Below are 21,662 nucleotides of genomic sequence, written 5' to 3' on the forward strand. Positions count from 1 at the left end.
GGTTTTGCCAACGGCATCTTTATTGTCAAAGAAAAGACACCATAAGACTAATCGGCCAAATGCAGAGTTTAAATTGTCTCTGCTCATTTTCACACAAAGTAGTAACATATGTTGTGCTGTCACAGCTGTGAAAGATATTTTCATCTCCTCATTTGGCTTTTAACTGCTTTCTTGCAGTGAACCAGGTCAAGGAGTTTTGGGAACACTGCTCCCCTCTGATACCCGGTAGCATCCTTAACCTGATACAGTGCTGCAGTGAGAATATTCAAGTACATGCAATTAACATTTTACATTTGTATTGAGATTAATGTCAATATATTACATTAATGTAAATACATTATTTAATGTAATGTGAATGTTAAAATATTTGTGTAAGTATTCATGTGAATAAAGTATAATTATTTGAATGTCCAGGGGAAAAAAGTTCCTGTGGGGACAGAATACAGCCTAAGTATGAAGTATTTGTAAATCCCAATAAATATACTCATTGAGACCTACTGAAAATCTGGGCTGGAACTTACAAACACAGAATTTCTAAACAGGTCATCAAAGATAATGAAAAATTTAAGTGCCGACTGGACTTTCTAAATATTATTAGCCTTCTGTCTGATTCTGCTGTAATTTTCTTTTTAATAGGCTGAAATGTGAGACAGGACCATTTTTAGTAGAAGGAATCCATCAAAATTGTGAATAATGAAAGAAAATCACACTGTCAAATTAATTTTTTTTAGGGAAAATGATGAACAAAGTTGTTCATATTAAGGAGTGAAGTGTGGTTATATCTCTAATCTTTAATGAAGTCAGGCCAAACCAGACAATGTTTATACTATAGAGCTTGCTCACAACAGCTGGAGAATTCTTACCGGCTGTATGAGGCAGCATGATGGAAAAACTTGTTTAAAAAGGTTAAGAGTAGTAACTTACAACCTCCAAAGACATCTTTGAAGCAGATGCTCTTCCCTGAGATGCCAGACTAGGAAACTTTATTCAGGGAGAAAAAAAAAAAGATGAGATTTTGAGCCAGATTTTTTTTAAAATAAATTACTATGGGTAAAGTTTTCACGCAGATGGTCACTATGAATTCTTATCTCAAACCAGATTAGAAACAGATTTCCCTTTTACATGAAGAGCAGAAATCAATCTTCTGTAATATAATCTTCTTAGATCCTCTCCCACCCCAAGGGTAAGAATAGCCACAAATTTCTCTTTTAACAGTGTGGGAATGGACATTTCTTTGTCGCTATCTTTAAGAAGTTCCAAATCATGGTGAAGGAACTTGCACTCATCGACAGACAGAAAAAATGAACTGTGAAAAGCAGAAGACCACGTAATGTCTGGATACATATTTTCATTTGGCAGAATCACGATGCTGATAGGAATAATACAAAAATAATAAGGCCTCTGACTGAAAGATCAAGTATTCCCTTATTCCCTGAAAAAGAATAGTTCCCACACTACATTTTAACTGCAGCAATAATTAGGATGTGAACTTTTGGGCCAGTTTTCGTCATCTTTAATGTGTTTATGAGGACCACCATCACTTCATCTCTCACATTTTAACAAGCTAGTTTTTATTTCTTTCTGCTTTCGTCAAGAAGAGGCAATGATAAGGCTGGCAGTGATTATCACCTGTACTGATTCAAGAGATATTAAGTGAATAAACCCATGAACCTCAGTGTTCAAGTTAAAGTTCAATACTGGTTAAGTAGTATTCTTGAACCTCACCATACTGCTATATAAAAATTCATACAACTGCTCTACAATTTTAAGGCATCATCAACCAGAAAAATATACAGAGAAGTGTATGGTTCCCGAGCACGTTCATAGGTCTTTATACCACAAAAAAATAAAATTACGCACTTTTGCTCATTTGGGCTGTGAAGCAGCTTTCTCTCAGAGAAGCGGTGGGTTTGGTGGACAGTGCCACAGCTTTCTCTGTTCCCTTGGGGAAGGCCCTGACCAAACTTTTCTGGATTCACTGCAGAAATGCAGAAGCTGTACTCACGCAAAGGTGGGAGATGTGCCATTTCTGCTGGTATTAAACAGAACTAGATGAAGAAAAGAAAGGGTAAATCGCACATTCTTGTTTGTAGCATCAAGTCACTCTCGATTCTCACGTCTGTTGGCTTGCCATGCTGCACGTCTGACACAAAAGACATCATCTTACTCTCAAAGCAGAGTAAATCAGCAAGTAAAATTCTTGGAATAACAACAGTGAAATCTGTCCAATACTTTCCTAAAAATGCATATTAAACCTGCTTCAGCCATGAAAACTTGATTAATGTGTTTAATATATTTGGAAGAAATAGTCATTCATGTCAAGGGCAAACAATGTAACCATAGAAACTGGGGGAGAATAATCTCAAGAAAAAAAATGAAGCAGATGCTTCAGGATACAACCCCACTAAGGTTTACCATTGTTATAGCTGATCCAAAGCAAGCTTCATGTGCCCTAAGTGGAATAAACTGTCACCTCCACTCTTCCCTTGTGTGGCAGTTAAGGAAACACAAGCATTAGCATATGAATGGACGAAACAAATGGCTGGATTTCCTGTGAAATCTTAAGTTCTGCTTTTTCAAGATAGCGAGAGCAGAAGTTGTGACACATGCTTTCGCCGAAAATCCAGAGAGCCCTTCGAACCTCGGAGGACCACATGAAATGAGGGAAGATGAGCAGTGACAAGAGCGGAGAAGCAGCAGTGCCAGCGCTGACTCTGCCAGTGCAGAGCTGCTGCCCCCCGGTCCCGTGCGTATGGCTGCGAGCTGACCCTGGGGCCCAGCAAACCACCCGCTATGTCCTCCTCTCATGCCCAAGCTGCCTCTTTCACGTGTCCAAGGTCCTCTCCCAATGGCAGTATTTAAGCAGCAGAGGAGCTATGCTTTGCTCAGAGCATTGATGGCACAACTACAGTATCTAAGGACACCTATACGTGCTTTTGGCAGCACATGCTGCTGGAAGGTGACACAGCAGAGCTGGTACTTACCCATAGCGTGCCTGATGTGGAAAGTCAACATGACCAAAGACTCAGTTTAAGAGCTTCAGCCTGCTTTTGGGAAGGCAACGAGGTAAACGTGGGATGCAGCACTTACTGCACTGCCTTAGGACTTGTCTCTCTCTCATCTCTTGCGTCTTAGCTGCCTAAACCTCACTGCCACGCCAAACCTTCCTGTAACCGCCGGGAATCTTCCCGTCTAATGCCCGTCTGCATGATTTCAACCCACTTCCACAGAGAAACTTCCACAGGTAGTGGAGTCTCCATCCCTGGAGATATTCAAAAGCTGTCTGGACACAGTCCTGGGCAACCAGCTCTAGGTGGCTCTGCCTGAGCAAGGGGTTGGACCAGATGACCTCCAGAGGTCCCTTCCCACCTCAACCCTCCTGTGATTCTGTGAAACTGCTGAAGTTTCCGTCACAGCACAAGTAGTCTTCCAAGAGGGAAACCTACGTGCTGTAGGAAAGGAGATTTTCTATTTCTCTGAAGGCAGGTGAATATTTAGGTTGTGCTCATGAGCAGTGATCACTGATTATCAAAAAAGGAGCAGAAAGTCAGCACATTCCTACAATAGCAAAGGACTTGAGATAAGCAGATGCAACTGACGGCTGTCCCTTCACTAGATGCAGAATTTGTGGTTTCTTAAGTGTTCCCCTTTGCTGCTGCGTTGCAGCTGCGTGCACAAGAACACATCTTCCTTTACGCTGCCCGCAGCGCACAGACACATACACCACCGGGGAATGCTTCAAACACACGGAAGCAGCTAGCAATTTAATTAAAACAGTCACACACAGAGAGGCATGTGCACGTCCCATTCCTCAAGAGAAACACCTTAAATAAATACAGGAGCACAGTATTGCAAGAAAACTCCTGAGTCCCCTCCATCAACTGAAGAAACTCCATCCTAGAACTGCTCTTTTATTTTTACCTTTCCTGCACCAGCAAAGGGCTGTTCATGAACCTCAGAGATAACCAGGGACTGTCTTCTATTGCCTGGCCCCGCTTCACCCGCAGTCCACTTGCTTTATTGATGCCCACTCTGTCTTTTAACCTAAAATTAGCTGTTTTCAATCCCTGGTGTTTACTCTCCTCCTGTATATTTACCCTCCGGAAGGTAGCAGTATCTCAGCCTCTGCTTTAGTATCTGAACAAGCCAAGGTTTTTACAGCGCCTTCTTGTACAACACGCGATCCATCGTCCCCCTGACTGTCCTGACTGCCCCTCTGTGAACCTGCTCCCGGTTGAACCCGTCTTTTCTTTAATGTGAATGGTACACGCTATTCTCACTGTGCTTTGTCAACACTTCAAAATATGTTGTTAATACTTTCTTTCTCTGCCAGAAATACCTCACCCACTATCCTCTTGGCATGCATTTCTCTTATTAACAGCAGCATCATACTGGTAGCTCGATCCTAGATAGGATAGGTCCTGGGCTCCTAGAGCTACAATAATAGGTCATAGATCTAGGATCCTGGTCCCAGATGACCTAATATAGCTGTATTTGTTTTTTTCCTGTTTTTCAGCTGATGAGTTCCCAGCTCACAGACTAAATTCAGATGATGATTCCCTGAAAGCACAACCTTGCATTTTGCACAATTACATTTCATGCCATATCTATTACACCAACTTGGAAGAAAACCTAATCCTTCTTGTATGATGTTATGATCCTCTTCTGAAATGTCAGTGACTTACCTTTGAGTCATCTGCAAATTTATAAGCACACTACTGCTTATTCGTGACAATGATAGGAAGATATTAAATATGTTTCATCTCCTTTGAGGAACTTAATTAGCAGCCTCCCTTTGGCCCAACACTCCCATTTCAAGACTAATGTTGCCATCTCCTCTTTATTCAATTCTCTACCTATTTAAAATTTCTTCTATAAATCTCCTTTTTCTCTTACCATACTGATAAATCTCCATGTGGGTACCATATTGAAATTCTTTATCAAAATTGAGATGGATTACATCTATTGCCTTTCTTCAGCAACAGAACTGAAGAAGATGAAAGAGCTACCCTTGGCACAAAATATTTATTAATCATTTTTTATTTTATCTCATTTTCCGTTTGCTTCCCTGACTTCATTATCTTGTTCAAAATTTGCTCTAAAATATTATATACTTTAGAGGTTGGCCTCACAGGCTGTTATTTGCCCAAATCCACTTCCCCTGGCTCTATCTCATAATTTGAAGTATAAATTTTATATTTCTCATTCTCATGCCCCATTGTTCAATATATTCATTAGAAACTGTGCAATCTCATATAACAATAAATGTATTTTCAGGGAGGAGAAGAAATGGTTTTAGAAGTAAAATCTGATGACCTCTCACTGCTAGTCTCTGGAAAAGAAGTGCTGGATATTATGTTTCTCTAACTTGTCCCTGAAACTGCACTGCTGTTCTTAATGTCACACTGTACTGGGGTTTTTTTATAGCTAATACGGGAAACATGTGGTTCCTCTTTGAAGAGGCCTCCCAAATCAAACTTAAAATCAAATACCTCCCCATAACTTAATTTCAAAGGTTAAAAAGGTCAAGATGCTCTTCACGACCAAAGTACTTGTCCAATTCTCAATAAGAAATTTAATTTCTCTCATCTGGAGCAAATGTGTGTAATGCAAATGGCATTCAGAACACTACTGCACTTTGGAATTAAACCCACTTTTTGCAGCTGCTGTTTTAAACATCATCAGAGTCTGGAAATGAAACAAAGCCTTGTCTCGTTGACATATCCCTGTATTAATATTAACTTCAACAAATGAGTTTAAGTGTTTTCGGCCACCAACTGCATAACTCCGCTGTATATTCCACTGTACACTAGCCCACAACCTAGTTAGCAGCACTGCAAATATTCTAGATATCTACTGACATTATGCACAAAGATGTAATTAGAAGTGTGTGTGTACGCAGACACATTTGAAAAACAGAGAACAAACGTACAGCTCCAACTGATATCTTTATTAACTCATTCTCAGTGGCAGTATCATATACAGGGTTAGTGTAAGGTTAACATGCACCCCACACTGTGACCTTTCAGACTGAATTTAATTGCATTCCTACCAAGGATACAGAAAAATGATAAGGCACATGCTGATTGATTTTCTTCTTTGCAGACCACAAGAGCTCATTTCAACAAAACCTTGCCATTAAATTTACAGCACAAGTGAAAAGGAGTTTCAAATGATATACACCCTAATCTAATTTTTGAAACTGTTATATCAAAGACTCTCCATCATAAGCCGCAAAATCCCCATTTACCTCTTCTGTAAACCCTCTGTACTGCGTACAGCATTATTCTTCAATTGTTAGCATGCTTAAAATGTGTGTATAAGACTGTCAGAGCCTTGCTGTCATGCGTTAAAGAGCACTTTTAGGCATTCTGCCTCTGTAATCTTTGGGGACTTCAGTAACAACAAGTCAGGGGAAAATCAAAGTGAAAAGAAAAGACAGGTCATCATGAATCTAAATGCAATGTAATCTCATGATAGACATTTCTACTATAGATGCACAACACATTTGGGTTCTACAAGAATTTTACTGTCCTTACTTTAGTAAAGCTGGGATGAGTATCTTTGTGAACATACCAGTGCATGGTGAACTACCTGAATTGGGAAATTTTGCCAGAATATTTTACACACGGTGATTGCTGTATAAAATACGATATGCCTCACTATAGAGGGTTTTATTCTAAGCTTTAGTTTTTCTTTGATACCAACTTAGAATTTTGCTAATTTTTCATTATTCTTTTAAATACATTTTTGGTGATATTTTCAGATATTCAATAGTAACACTATGTTCTGCACTAAAAATGCCCACAGGGAACTTTGAGGTACGTGTTTGTTTAAAGCAGTTTCCACTTGCAGTGGATGAAAGTAACAGCGTAACAGCCAGTCACGCTGGGGTTTCAGTTTTTTTTAAGGAGGTGATGGCAGGCACATTTGGTTATTAATGTATAGGGGTTTTAGCTATTGCACTCATCATCATGGTCAGAACAACTCATCTGCATTAAAGTACTGAAGAGCACTGTGCACAGCTGAACCATCACTTGGATCAGTTGCATTCAGAGGAATGGAAACTTGGATGAGGCCCAAAGTATGGTAGACCTAACGTCTCATTTGCCAGCAAATCATTTGTATCAGAAATGACTTTAAATGACAATACTAAAATTAAATTTGTCCCATGTTTAACATGCCCATTAAAAAGAAATCCTTCAATGCCATTCACCGAGGGTCAGACACAGATAGTCAAATTGACCAGGTGGTTGGCCACAGCCCACCCTGAGCTATATCCCTGACTTAGACAATCTGCAATGGCTGTGGGGTCAAGGCTGAACCTACTCACTGAAAAACTCACCTTTACAGCTACGCTGTTTCCATGAGTCTCTGATGCACAAAGGTACTGGGAATGCCACCAGGAGCCTCAGAAAACAAACCAGACTGGGATAGTCTGACCTACATGAGTTTTTGTTGCTTTATCAAGACTTGACCTCCGTTTCACAGCAACGCTGTACCAGAAGCGATACTGGAGAATCCTGAAGACTTCAATCACCCCTAGCTTCCCTTGGATGACCCTCAAGAAACAGAGCACAGTGGCAGCAGCAGGCTGGGGTGGACCTGGGGCTGGGTGAGTTCCACAGAGCTTTGAGCAAGGAATCAGTGCTGTAACAAAGCAATCTCACGAGAGCCCACTGTGAACCTAAATTCATAATTTCTCATTTAATTCATCAGAATGGAAGCTCAGTGTGAACGACTCCATTAAGGCAAAGACAGAATTAGCCTCATCACACATGCAGCAGCATATGTCTCTTTCAACATGCACTGCAAAACAGATACGGAATGGAAAACAGATGATTTTTAACTTCCTATTCTGTCTACTGGTAAAGAAAACATTCTCAAAACCCTGCATATCTTCATGTAAATCACTCTATTGCAAAGATAAATATCAAAGTTATGTGAGATGCTAGATAAGTAGCAAAAAAGGCTTATAAGAACAAGAAAGAAATAAAAACACCTACAAAATCTCCAAAGACAAAAAATAAACAACAGTTTATTTGTGTTCCCAGGAAAGCCTAAAGCCAACATTAGCATTTTCTTTTGGAGGCAACTTTCTGCATACTGAGCGCCAGCTTAAATAAACGGCTGGCTTTTCTTCTTAGAATATTTGGGGAGTCTGCAAATTTTCTTCTCCTTTGAGAAAATAAACATGAAAACCAATGCAGGAAGAATGCCACACAGGAGTAGTGCAGAAGAAATTCAAATACCTTGCTATAATTATAAATGAGATCTTGGCCAGGCAGAAATGCATATGAAATGCTGTCAGGTGGGAGTGTTTGCCAGCCATCCTTCAGGAGCAACAATCACAGAAATCCACCCTTGTCATCTTCTTGTTGATGTCCTATCCCCACCCCTCATGAATTTTATATGGCTTTTCATTTTTATTCCCATACTTCTCTCTTAATCTTGCCTTAGCCCATCCCCTGCTAGATCCCAGGGCTCTTCTTTTGTATCCCAAAAACCTCAGTTGAGGATTTGCTGGTATCCAACACAAGAGGTTCAGGGACTCCAGTCAGCTTTAAGCTGCAGTCATTTTTTCTACTTCGGAAAGCCTGCAGGGAAAGTACTTTTCCTTCCTTGCTAGATAGTAAACATTCCTCCTCCACTGGGCAAACAAATTGTCTTCTGTGATTTGTAAAGACACTCAAGTAATATTCTTGTTTACCTTTAAAAATGTCTTTGTGCTATCCCTAGTCTAGCTCAGGGAACCGAGCCGAAGGTGTTGCAGCTAACATATGGTGAACAGGAGTAAGAGCCTCAACACTGGAGAGCAGTACCCAGAGACATCCGTGCACAGGAAAATACAGAAACAGTCACTCTGAAGTCTGAGTTCGGGCTAAGATAGCAGCAGAAAGGGATCTCAAGACAGTAAGTATCTTCGGCGAGCAATTTCATTTTACTCATCAACTCAGCAGAAACATGGTTTTCTGCCTCCAGGGAAGGCTGCAACATGTATTCATTAATGACTGTTTAGACAGATCAACACTACTGCTGTATTAATTTTCCTCCCCCTTACGTGAGGTATTTCATGATCAAAGTATTGAAATCAACACTGCCAAAGCAACATTATTTGAGCAGTCAAGTTAAGCACATGCACGTTTGAAGGATCAGATCTTAATGAGGTTTTTTGGTTGTTTTTTTGGCACAAATACAACAAACACTTCAACACAAATATAACTCTGCCCATGCAAAGGGAAGGGCTCTGCTCATGTAATTAGCATTTACAAGCACAAGTATTTGTTTATAAGAATCAAACAAATCATTAAATATTTATTAATTTCACGAACAGACTAATTAGTTCTGAAATAGCTGCTTTCTTAAACTGCACGACCAATATGTAATCTGGTACCCTTCATTTATCAGTTTTCATTGAAATGAATCCTGCGAATCTGACACAACTTCATTAAAACCACCAGATTGTTGGTCAAATCTTTGCAAGTGGTACACGAAACTCCATGCATCTAAATGAAAACCAGTGTACTGCCATTCCAGTCAATAAGGCTGTAGACAAACCCGTATCTTTAACTTGGTCATCACAACCTCAACTGTTTGATCCACATCAGCATACACATTAGAGAACGTAAAGCCTGTTAACGCATAGCGTCCTTCTGAAAATGGGAACATATCCAGTGCTCACCCAGGGTAGTTTAAATTACCAAAGCTGGCTCTAAATTTATCAAAGTTGGTTTGAAACTGAAGGCAACTGGAAAGTTTTGCAGTAATATGTCACTTCCTAAGAAAGCTGATGTTAGAAATATTTCCCAGATGTGGGTTAAGATTTCCAGATTAATAGAGAGAGCAGGAGAAAGCAGGAGATAAGTATTCCTGACCAAAAGCTGCTGACTGTCTGCATTTGTCCAGGACAAGAGACCTGAGGCTGGGTTCTTGGTGCTACAGGAAAGTGCCTGGCCAAAATACACTTGGCTGCTCATTAATGTTTCCAAAAGGCCTAGTTTTGCTTCTGCATAAAAAAAAGCAAGTTTCAAATCTAGCATTTTGCACCAAAATAAATATGGCGTTCTGATCAGTCACAGACACATGCAGCCAGGCTTCCAGTGCATCTCCTGAACTACCAATGCACAACAGAAGCTTAATATGAACTTTTCATAACATTCCATACAAAAGCTTACCTAAGTATCTCCTTCAAAATCCTATTAGTATCTGCCATATTTCAGATTACTTTTTTCTTTTTTTCAGAAAAAGAAATTCAGAACCATTTTTAACTTACTTATGGCATCAATAAGCTACATGAGGAACAAGGTGACTGACATGGCAAAACCAAACCTAACACAAAAGGTCTCTAATATAAACTGTAATGTTGTCAGAAACAGACAGTAACTACAGAAACATCGTGGAAATAATAAAGGCAATAAATTAAAGCCATGTGAATATTTATTTTTATTTTCAAGACACCTCCTGAAATTATGAGATCAATTTGGCTTTGTTTTTCTCTCATCGCTTACATCTTGTCGGAAGGCAGTGCAAAAACACTGCAATCAATACTCTCTTGCTAGCCTCGATTAATAGATTTACATTAATTGCAGCCATCTACATAAAAATACTCCTTAGTATTCTTCTTCCATAGGACTTTTACTGAAGATGAATTTCTGAACACACAGATAAAGTAAAAATAAATGATTTTTTTTTTAAGAGAAAACTTACCTTGGAGCACACTTTCAGCAGATGTCATGAAGAGGTCTGGTTGCTTCCAACGGCTTTGATCTTGCTGTCATGCAGCGGCTCCTGATTGAAACAAGTGACCTCAGGGGGACTGGGAGGGAATGGGGATAACTGCGCTCAGAAAGGGTCTCCTCACATCAGACATGGTTTTTCATACTCTATTTACTTTCAGCCTGGACTGTGTGAAGTATCAAATCTCTGCAGGTCTAGCTAATGGGATGGGAGTTACCAGCTCCTCAAAGGTTCATGCTTCTCAGCTCTGGACAGGACAGCAGGATACCTGCGCCCACTGAGACCCTGCTGATTCTGGTGGGGCGATGCTGAACTTCACCTCAGTTCTGTGAGGAACACCGAACAGCGAAATAACAGAAGGGCAACTAGCCGGCATATCACTTTGGCTTCCAGACAGGAAGAAAACCAGGAGAAGAAAAAGCCTTGGCCACTGTATATTTTTGTAGCATTTGCCATTTCTTTCAACAGCATGAAGTAAGCCCCGGTAAGCATCAAGTGATGAATGAGTTTCTTGTCCTGGCTAAGTGCTGAGCTTAGATTGTGGGATAGAAGCTAACAAGAAAAATCATTGAAAATGCAGCACCTGTTGACATTTTCCAATATGCACTGACCTTTCCAGTACCATTACATTTGGCTCTGCAGCACAATCACATTGTTTCAGCTCTACATATCGATAAGATCCTCATTATCTGAATCCTATCAAAACCTTTATACTTTTAGTGAGAGCAGAGAAAAAGACATTATTGAAATGTCTGTCTGAAACAAGTGTCAGTTCAGTGACACCAGAAAGACTCCCACTTTGCTGCTGGGGTTAATTGTTCACACTACCGTACTGTAACCTAGCCAGGTAAGTACCGCGCAGAGACTGACGACTAATGTGAGGATGACTTCTGGTGACAGTGACAGTAGTAGGTAGCTGCAGCGCACTAAATGAGGTATTCAAGGACAGAGTATAGAAAATGAATCTTGTAATCACCAGCACACCTGCAAACCAGAAATCATTTCATGATATGTGAGAAGAGTCCATGATAATTTATCCCGCAGAACACAAAACCCCCTATTCTCCCTCATTTAACTCACTTTATGAGGTTATAATGATTAGTTTTATTTCTAGCAAACCTACAAATTTGCTTTCCTTCACTTCCCCCTCCTCCATTTACATTTGCTTAATATGCAAAGGTAATACATTTTATTGAAGAAATAAGGAAGATCTGCATTAAGTCATGTCTGCTTCAGAACTCAGTTGACTCCCCACCAGCTAGAATCTATTATTTGATTAAAAATGCTGTTGTGCCAGCTGCCATGCAGCACGTTTCACTACCCTGATTCCTGGCGGAATTAAATCCATACTAAAAATGTTGTCTAGCATGAATCAGCCTCTACTCAATATTAATACATACCTGGAAAATAACAGCATTTAAAAAAAACCCAGCCCTCCTAGACCTGGCCATGTCAATCTAATGCAGAAGGTGCTCAATGGGGAAGAACTTCAAATTTCTCATATTACAAGGTAGTAATTTCATAAGGCAATGTCCTAATTATATGCTCAGGCTTGTTTTTAAGAGTGATCTCTCTTACCATAAAAACAAACTAAACTCCTCTTCCAACAGAACCAGTCCTGAAATAAAAGGCAGTTGCTGAGTTTAAAGAATTAAAAGCTGGTGTATTTCACTGATATGGTGAAGTATTTACTAGTGGAGGGTAATTATTAGGGAATGTGCCTATTCCCTGAGAGCAAAAAATAATTTATAGTTAAGTCTGTTACTGCTAATTTACTTAGAATGAGAGACTGTGTCAGGCAAAAAGCCCATTTAATTTGAGGGGGATTTCTGCCTGATGTGGACTGCAGGAATATATGCCAAGAGTATATGCTGTGAATAAGAACTGAAAATGTTGCTCAGCTGCTTGCAGCGCAAGAACATTAAAAGCTTTAAGGCAATCATTTGCAAAGGCATGCTTAAAAGGCCTCTAAATAGAAACATAGCAATGGTATGTTGATAGGACTGATTCTTCCCATTTTCTTTTTCAGTTACCTCAAAGCAAGCTGCAGAATACAGCTTCGCTAGCTCTGAAAAAAAGTCCATCGGTAGCTCTGAAGAAAGTTTATATTCAATGGGATGTTTGCAGCTTTCTTTGTTCCATGGATGGCCATAAAATTAAGAAGTTAAAAGGTTTTGATGGCTTCACACAAGATACAGTCTCTTAATATACAGACATAAGAACATGCAGAGGTGAGGCTGAAAGCCCAAGCCCAAATCCATTCCTGGTGGTGTCAAGGCAGTGCTCAATACTTTCTTTAGAAAAACTATGTAAGTATATGGATATTTCACTGATTAAACTGATTAACAACAGTCAATCTAAATTCCCAAGAGGTAGTTAAGTTATGCCATGTATAAAATAGCTGGAAGAGAATATAGCAGGTTTTAGTCATAGTACTGAACATAATTGAGGGTCAAGTCACTACTGAGCCAAGCTGCTACGATTTGACGGTTGCTTAACTGAACGGATGGTCTGAGCATGGCAGAGAGTAGCCCAGCACCCGCACTACAGAAAGTGCCATCGTAATGGGCAGCTTTGCTGACAAGGGTCTGCAGGGAGGCAAGTCCCTGCAGCTGGAGTCCTACAGGTACTGAACTCCTCTTCTGCTCTGAACATGCACGTCCAGGTCAGACTCTCTGGAGAAACAAAAATAAACTAACTTTGCTGCATCTTAGAGATCTTCCTTTCAAATATATTTTAATTCAGTTTGGAAAAGCTGGACCTAATACTTCTGATTTTGTGGTTTTAAATTATTTCCATTTCCAGATCCGTTATATGACTTCCTAAATAAGCAAGAAATGTATTATTTCATATATTTTTAGAGACTGAGCTTTGTATACTTTAACTTTTCACTCTACAACCTCTTTCACACCAGTTAAAAGTGTTGCAGTGTAGCCCCGTCTATGTTCAAGCACCAATTAGAAATGCGTTACACATGCACACACTGACAAACATCCCACAAATACAGAAGATATGTAAATAATGTTTATGTATTTCTCCTATTCACTAACTTTTCTGGCAGCATACGCCAGCAACCTCAGTCCACCATCATCAAATGAGTCAACCTGTCATGGATGCATTCCTCTTCTCTATCATGCAAAATGGAGATCCTCTCCATGCCAAAGACGGGAAGTACCTGGACCGCCAACAGTACCTGCTTTACTGAGAGCGAGCAATGGCTCAACTAAAGACATCACAAAGGATTACACCACTGAAAAGGAAGTTTAATTTCTCCTTGGTATATGCTACTTGTCTCAAAAGCGTCACAGACAGTGACATTTAAAATCATGATGTTCCTATACACCAAAAAAAGCCATACTTTGAGACTCAGCATGATTTCAGGAAGGGAACACCATCAAACCCTGTATAATAAGAGTACAACGCCCAGATTTGCCAACAGAGACATTAAAAAAATAGATTCAATGGCAATTACAATATTCCTATCCCAAATGGTAGCTAAAACTTTATCCCACCCTATACTGGCATGTATTGTGTGTAGGCCCTACATTTCAATAAAAGGAAGCAAATGTTTTTAACAGCACACTGGAGAGTTTTTATGAGATATGCGATCTACAGGAAGACTATTGTCCCTCAATAAACATTTATTGACTAAATGAGCTAATCCAATTACCATAACCCTTATTGAAATGATAAAAGATACTGAAGTTTAACTTAAATTTTAAGAAAACTACTGAGTAGTAACAGCAGTAAGGTATTTTATGCAAAAAAAATAATTTATAAATTATAATATTTATATTTTAATAGTACTGGTGTAAAAATCCTCCGTACGCATGGCAGGTGTGGAGGAGCCTTTTGTGGTCCCAGCGCAAACCCACCCAAATCTGCCCAGGCGGATGCTCTCCCAACAGGAGCAGCCACCCAGGCTCAGCCGAGCGCTGCGGCAGCGTGCAGAGCCCGCGACTCTGCCACACGCATGTGTCTGCCTGCAGCAAAACTCCTGCTGCCCTGCACAGCTCCTAATGCCTGCAGTCTTGCCTCAGCCTGTCCTTGCGGTTCAGGCACGCGTCATGCCCTCATGTGAAAGCCAATGGTCTACACAGCAGGGGTATATGAACAGAGGTGTAGGGGAAGGCTCCTATATTACTGATTTTCTGAGTACTGCCAGCCCATAGGATCGTGTTGCCTTTGTTCCATAATCTGAAAGGCATAAAGTCACCGTGGCAGGAGACCTGAGGAAGTGTTATGATTAAACTGGTACATAGGTTCTGGCAAAGAGCTCCTGTGGATGCTTGGGAAAACACTGAGCAAACATCTCGTCCATACTCAAACTTCCCATTTCCCAAGCTGCTGATCTGCAGCAGTGCTGAACATACGCCTGCACATGGAAGCGCTGGGGGATGTGACATTAAATACTAAGGAACACCACAAGCCCTTAAGGAAAAACGTGTCTGTATTTCAGCTCAGACATTCAAAGTTAATAGAAATATTTTAAGAACATTCCTTACTAAGGACATATGCCTTCATTTTTCACCTTTGCCGTATGATAACAACATTCATTTTCCTCACATGGTGCTGCGAAAAAGCCTACAGAAGTTGTGAAGCACTGAGCCATCACAGTTATTTTCTCTTCCTTGCATTAGGGTAGTATCTGGGATTCTCAGGCTAGGATACAGGCACACTGGAGGTTGTGCTCAGAGAGAACAAAAAACATGGTTCTTGCCTCAGAGAGTCACATTTAATCATAAAAAAAAGACCAGTAAGTGGATATGGATGGTTGACAAGGTAGTAGGAGGAAACAAAAGAGACAGCATCAGTCAACACAAGAGGCAGTGGCTGTAACACATCGCTAACCTACTTTTTTTTTTTCAGGGATTATGGCAGAGGAGATTTTAAGAAGGGATTTAAAAGGAGAAAATGAGGTTAAGTGTGTTGATGTCTGCCCACAGCTCATCCTTAACTTTAGCAGCAGCAACGAATAAAGTCCACAGGTGCTGGTTTGAATACATGGCAGATCAGCGATGAAGCTGATATTGCAGGTGAACTGGAGGGATGTGTGGACAGATGGGCCAGAAGGGCTTTGGATATGAAATCAGGCTGCTTCTTACCACCATTATTATAAGAGAGATATATGAATATTACGGAAACTCTCACAAGATAACAAATTTCTTTTTACAGCAGGTTTGAACAAGGTAAAAGCTACACAGGCTATATGCGGACCATGCTTGACAGTGGACTGAGGGGTGGCATTACTTCATGACCATAGGCATCCCCAGGGCTGGCTCCTAAACACCTCTCAGTCCACAGACATATCTGGAGGAAGAAGCATGCCTTATTCAACACCCTTCACGGTTGATTTTTTAAGCCCAGGACATCATTAGCTAAGTTGGTTGTTTTCATGAGTTACTATCTTCTAATGACTCCTCAAATATCTGTATGCAACAGTTGGAAACTTCTGTGTTCCACAACAAATTTGGTCTTTTATAAATTGATTTACATATGTACTTGCTATTTAATTCTGTTAGAAAATATTTCAGATAATATTTTTTCTGTCGTCTCCTTAGGTCAGCCATTTTACAAAGTTAAGAGAGCAGAGGCATCTGGGGTCCATTTGAGCTCAGTAACAAACCTTGGTCTTAAAACACATTTGCCTGTCAGCAGATGACAGTCTCAACAGCACAGCTGCCTTTTACCCAACCGACCCGTGAGATGGACTAGTATCTGCCAGCCTCTTACTAAGCCTCTGAAAATATCTGTTTGTTTGGTGAGGCAAGGTGTTTCACCAAAGACATGCTGATATTAGTTAAATTATTGTTTAGGGGAAAAAAAGAGGTAAAAACAGAAAAAGGCAACAGACATCTTCCCATACATGACCTTTTTAATGGTGGTTTCCAAATCAACCACTTTTCATCAAAAGTTCCAGCAAAGCATCAGAAGAAAGCAATTTTAGGAACACAACAACATCACAAAATTGAGGAAACTCTTTTTGCTGTACTATATTGAGATAAACCTTAACAACAAAACGCCTGTTAAAAATATGGCTTACCTTTTCATTTTTTTGCTTAGTGCTCTTCACTATGTCCTTTAAAAGCTAATGAAAATCAACACCCAAAGGAAAGCCAGTAGGTAACACACTAGCTTGCTAATGTATCACCGTCCTAAATAACGGTAGGTTGGAAGAGCACACTGAGTCCCAGCATCCTGATAACAAGAACAGCGTCCCGTCCAGCCCGGTCGGTCGTCCATAGCAAGCAATCCCACAGAGCAGTGCCTGGCTCGGGGAAAGCAGCACTGCTTTCCAGGCTCCACTGGCTACAGGGATGACATCTCCACTGATTCGAATGGGGATGCTGAGCTCACATGAGGACCCAGCTGCTCAGAAGTAACTCAACATGCATGTGTCAGCCTGAAGCTGAATTCTGTCCCACAACTGGGTACCTACACTCCCTTCAGACTACAGCATCCTGTAAGGCTCTTACAAGATGAAACTTACAGTACAACAAAATAAGCCTCCAAAATAAGTTAAATGGACCATGTCCTAAAAGTAGCTACTTCCCTCCCCTGACTAGAGGGAGACCTCGGGTGACCAGCTCTGGTGCAGACATCCTCTGCCTGAGTGTCCTGAAGAGCACTCCAGGCTGGTGAAGCAGAAAATGGATGTATTCATGTTTTAGTGCTTTATCTGGGGCTGAGTATTCTTCTGCTGTCAAAAGCAGAGAGTTATGTTCCTGACACAGTAATGACAGAACTAAATTAAGAAAATAGAGTTCAGAGAGGCAGAGAGGTGCAGTTGAGCTTTGGATGAACAAACCTTATTAACTGACTGGCTACCAGCTATCTAAATAGATTAAAAGAATTATTATTACAGCTCTAGTTTAACAGTTTGGAAAAGTGACATTTAAAGTCGCTACTTAACATTCAGACATCCTTAACGCTATGCAGTAAATTTGTTATTTAAAACCTACTTGTAAATACATGGTAACTCTTGCAAGTTAACGGCAGCATTCAAAAGTATTGGCAAGAGCAAATAAAAATGCATCCATCTTTGAGAAATGAAGTATTTTCATGACTTCATGTTCTCATCAGACAGCAACCATAAAAAATGTGCCCATTGCAACATGTACAACAGCCCAGAAAAATGTCACTTTTGGTATACGTTCTTCAGATCGAGTCAAATGAAATTAGATTTTCAAATCCATGAAAGACAGTCATCTGAAAACACTGTAGTGCTTCCCCAACGCCATCTTCATATGTCAGAACACTACATGTGAAAGTTCATACATTTGATTTCCTAGAAGATACCAATGAGGTACCATATTTTCCCCTTCTTTTTACAGACCACCTCCTAGGAAAAAAAAATATGTGTGCATGCTTCAGGCACTCTTACTTATATTGGATGGACACAGATTATGCTGTCCCAGTTGAGTGATTTAAAATTGCATTTATTGTGATGTTTTGTGATTGAAGAGGTCAAAGCCTTCCCCGGGGAAAACAGCTATAAAGTGTTCTCCAGACCAATTTAAGAAATTCTTGTTAACTTCTTAGCTTCACGAGGTTGTGTGCTGTGGTTTCACTGTAAATAACATGACCTTCTTATTAACCAAGAGAAAGACAGTAACTTTCATGTCTATAGAGTAGAAATGAATTCTTTTCTTACATTTCCGCTCCCCCCTCAAAATATGCAAAGCAAATTTTGACATTCCCAACCCTATATATCAAAGAACATTCAGGTTCAAAGTCGAGTACTAGAAAGTCAAGAAACGCCAGAACAAATTTAGTTCAGCTCCCTTGTGTTTATACATTAAGATGAAATATTTAGGTACATGATGATGTGGGTTTTTTTTTTTACTACATTATCTGTGTTTTAAATAACAAGAAACAAATTCCATAGTGGCCTGATTTGACAAGATATTCGGATGTCTATCTCATTTCAAATATAATACTTCAATAATTGAAGTTACTTATCTTGCTGAGAGAAGTATAAGGTAAGATAAAAAATTTCCTAAGAATATCCATGAGTTCAATTTTTTTTTTCAGTAGAGAAAACATATTTGGAAATAAGATATACCTTCCACCAGCAAATACTGCTTGATAGTATGCTGTGATCTAATTTTGAATGAACAAAACTAGAACAAATCTCCTTTTGCCTAATTTTTTTCAAACAGGTCTATCACAATGACTAGCTTATCAAAATATTTCAACTCACATTCTAAAAATACCAGCTATTTATTATTTTAATCTGCTGTACAGACATCAGTCTAACACTCAATTAGAGTAAGTGGTTATGAATCATGCACATTTTAGGAATATCTGGCTCTCTGAACAACATTCGGGTTTTAAATCTTTATTGATAAAAATATCTTACTTCCAACAGAAATCTACATACAAATGTGCAAATTAGGGCTACAGCAGCGAGCCTGCTTTATGGCTGAGAGGTGTCTGGGCTTGGCTAGTTGCCTTCCCTGTCTACTTCCACCTTGGCTCAGATAATTGGAATAAAGATGAATGAAAATTTAGGCCTGCAGTTTTAATAGTAACTATTTGTTATTTAAATTTCCTTTTTCCACACTGAACGATTGCAAGAACATGTGCTCAGAATTAAAAGGCTGCTCTTTAGCATCAGCACATTGATTTCTTGGGGTCCTTGCAAAGCTTTTCACATTGTTTCTGGACTACAGCACTACACCCCTCTAACTGCCTGTCAGACATCATTCCTGCTTTATGAATAAATAATATGATGCCCAGGGGAAACGTTGGGCTAAGACAAAAAAATCAATATGTGTCTAGCACGTGTTCAGCAGTTGTTCAGCTGAAGTCTGTCTCAAATACGTAGAGTAATTTTAATAACAAAACAAATGCTTTCTAAACTGAGCATAAAGGAGGGTTATTAAGAAAGCACTACCACTATGTCACTGCATATCCTATTTGAAGAATAATAATATTGTCCTCCTAAAATGTGAATAGATATTCTGATTGCAAAGTGTTTGGTGAATACTTATCTACAAATTTCAAATATTCATGTTACAGAGATACAGTAGCAACTAATTTTTTACTCTGTTCCTCTTGGAGTAGTTTTGGTGCACGTGTGCATAGTAAAGCTGTTATTACAACCGACTTATTTTTTATTTTAAAAACACCTTCTTCCAAAATTGCCTTATTATTTTTTTTCCAGAGGGTCTAGGATCAAAAGTGAAACAAAAACAGGGTAAATTAATCATTCATGCAGCTCTGTAATCGCCTTCATCATTCCTGCAACCTTAGCCTATTTTTGCAGTCAGCGCAGTTTGTTGGTCTGACACCGCCACTGTAGCCCTGCAGATGCAAACCCGCCGCAGCAATATTTGAATCACTCTACTTCTACAGGATGGGTCTATATAAAACGACCTTAATTCCTGTCGTGAGGCGGTTCTTTAATTCCTTTACATTACATCTGAGAAGGGTGGGTTTTGTTAAATGCACCATATAGTGAGCAGCATCAGTAGCAATCGCTGCTCACTTGTTTTCCCGTACCTTATTGAAGGTGGACCTGCACAAGCTTGACTCCTGAACCTCCTTCCTTCCACCTCCGTGTCCTCCAGCACCAGGAAAGCTTGGGCCATGCCAGGCGGCAGCACTCAGCCCCTGCCGATGGCACGCGTCACCTCCCTTCCCGGCTCACCAAGGGCCAGTGGGGCCGAAGTCTCACAGATCCTCACCTCCTCAAAAATGCCACCTTCCCACCATGTTCCTCACAAACATCAGCCTCACGCTGGAAACCTGTGAAGAGGTGGCTGGGTTATTTTGGGACAGGGGGCAAGCTGCCGGTGCTCACTGCCAGCAGCTCTCCCAACAGCCACAGGCATCCAGGCTCGGCAGCACGGCCATGCAAACAGCAAAGAAGGAAGAAAATGAAGAGGTAAAGGCAAGACGGCAAGCTGTAGTCAGACCCACGGATGACCTATGAGATCACTGACTCCAAGTCACCAACATCCAGCCCAGGGACATTGGTCTCAAAGGGTTTTTTTCACCCCTCCCCACTGTTATACAGACCTTTTAGTGCAGATCCTCCCCTTGGGAGCATGCTGACAAGGCGGCTCCTCCTGTTACGGTCAGTGTAATGAAAAGCACAAACTTCATGTATTTATGACCCTTTCAGATTGAGGAGCTGCAGCTGAGTGCCCTTGCCCGGGGGTGCTTACTCCTGCAGGAGGGCCAGCCATCTGGAAGGGCAATCTAAAGAAACCAGAGGGAAAACCTGACATCTCGGGGAAGGAAACCTGCAGACGTGCAGAAGCTACCACTGACAGCAGCGGAGATAAGAGATGTCTCGAGGCTCACACTAGCCAACATGGTGGAGCCCATTAGCATCAACACAGATAGAAAATGCTTTTACCAACTCAAAGAAAGTGAAGTGCTAAAGACAAAGAGAGGGGGCTTTCCAGAAAAAAAGAAACAAAAAAACCCACCCAACAAAAAACCCCACAAACAAGTAAAAAAAAACCCCAAACTGCTAAAACCCCACACAAGCAAAAAGGAGAAGGCTCAGGGTGAAGCTTGTATGGTTTCTTATTCGTGCTGAATATATACAAACCCCAACCCCTGGGCATGGCAGCGGACTGTTTGCATGTGAATGTTATAAGGGAAACAGGCAGGATGGAAACTGAAAGCGGAACAGCTATTCCTGAATTACTTGCAACACAGGCAAGCTGTGAATTTTAAGCACCAAACTACATGCCCCGTGCACTGAAGCAGCTCTGAGGGAAGCGCCTCCTCATCCCTTCTCACTGCCTTTCCGGCAGCCGGCACAGCCGGGCTCCTGACAGCTCTCCCCCAGTCTTGATGAGGGCTCAGATGCCAGCAAGCCCTCTCCTACCGGCACCTGGCTCACGCCCTTTCCTTCAGCCACAGGCCTTGCGCCTCCGCCATGCCAACGCCAGGCCAGACAACCC

The 21,662-nt window shown here is 40.6% G+C and overlaps 1 protein-coding gene across 3 annotated transcripts in view; it reads right to left on the reverse strand.

The window, feature by feature from the left end:
* Nucleotides 1-21,662, reverse strand: part of PAG1 (phosphoprotein membrane anchor with glycosphingolipid microdomains 1) — a 108,294-nt gene that overhangs the window by 56,969 nt on the left and 29,663 nt on the right. The window contains exon 3 of one of the 3 annotated variants that reach the window (XM_075494859.1): nucleotides 10,708-10,816. The exons of the other annotated variants lie outside the window; for them this stretch is intronic. The gene's annotated coding sequence lies outside the window, so the exon portion shown is untranslated. The remainder of the gene's footprint in view (nucleotides 1-10,707; nucleotides 10,817-21,662) is intronic. 3 annotated transcript variants of the gene reach the window in all.

This window comes from Mycteria americana, chromosome 2 (assembly GCF_035582795.1).
Source record: "Mycteria americana isolate JAX WOST 10 ecotype Jacksonville Zoo and Gardens chromosome 2, USCA_MyAme_1.0, whole genome shotgun sequence".
Lineage (NCBI taxonomy): Eukaryota > Metazoa > Chordata > Aves > Ciconiiformes > Ciconiidae > Mycteria > Mycteria americana.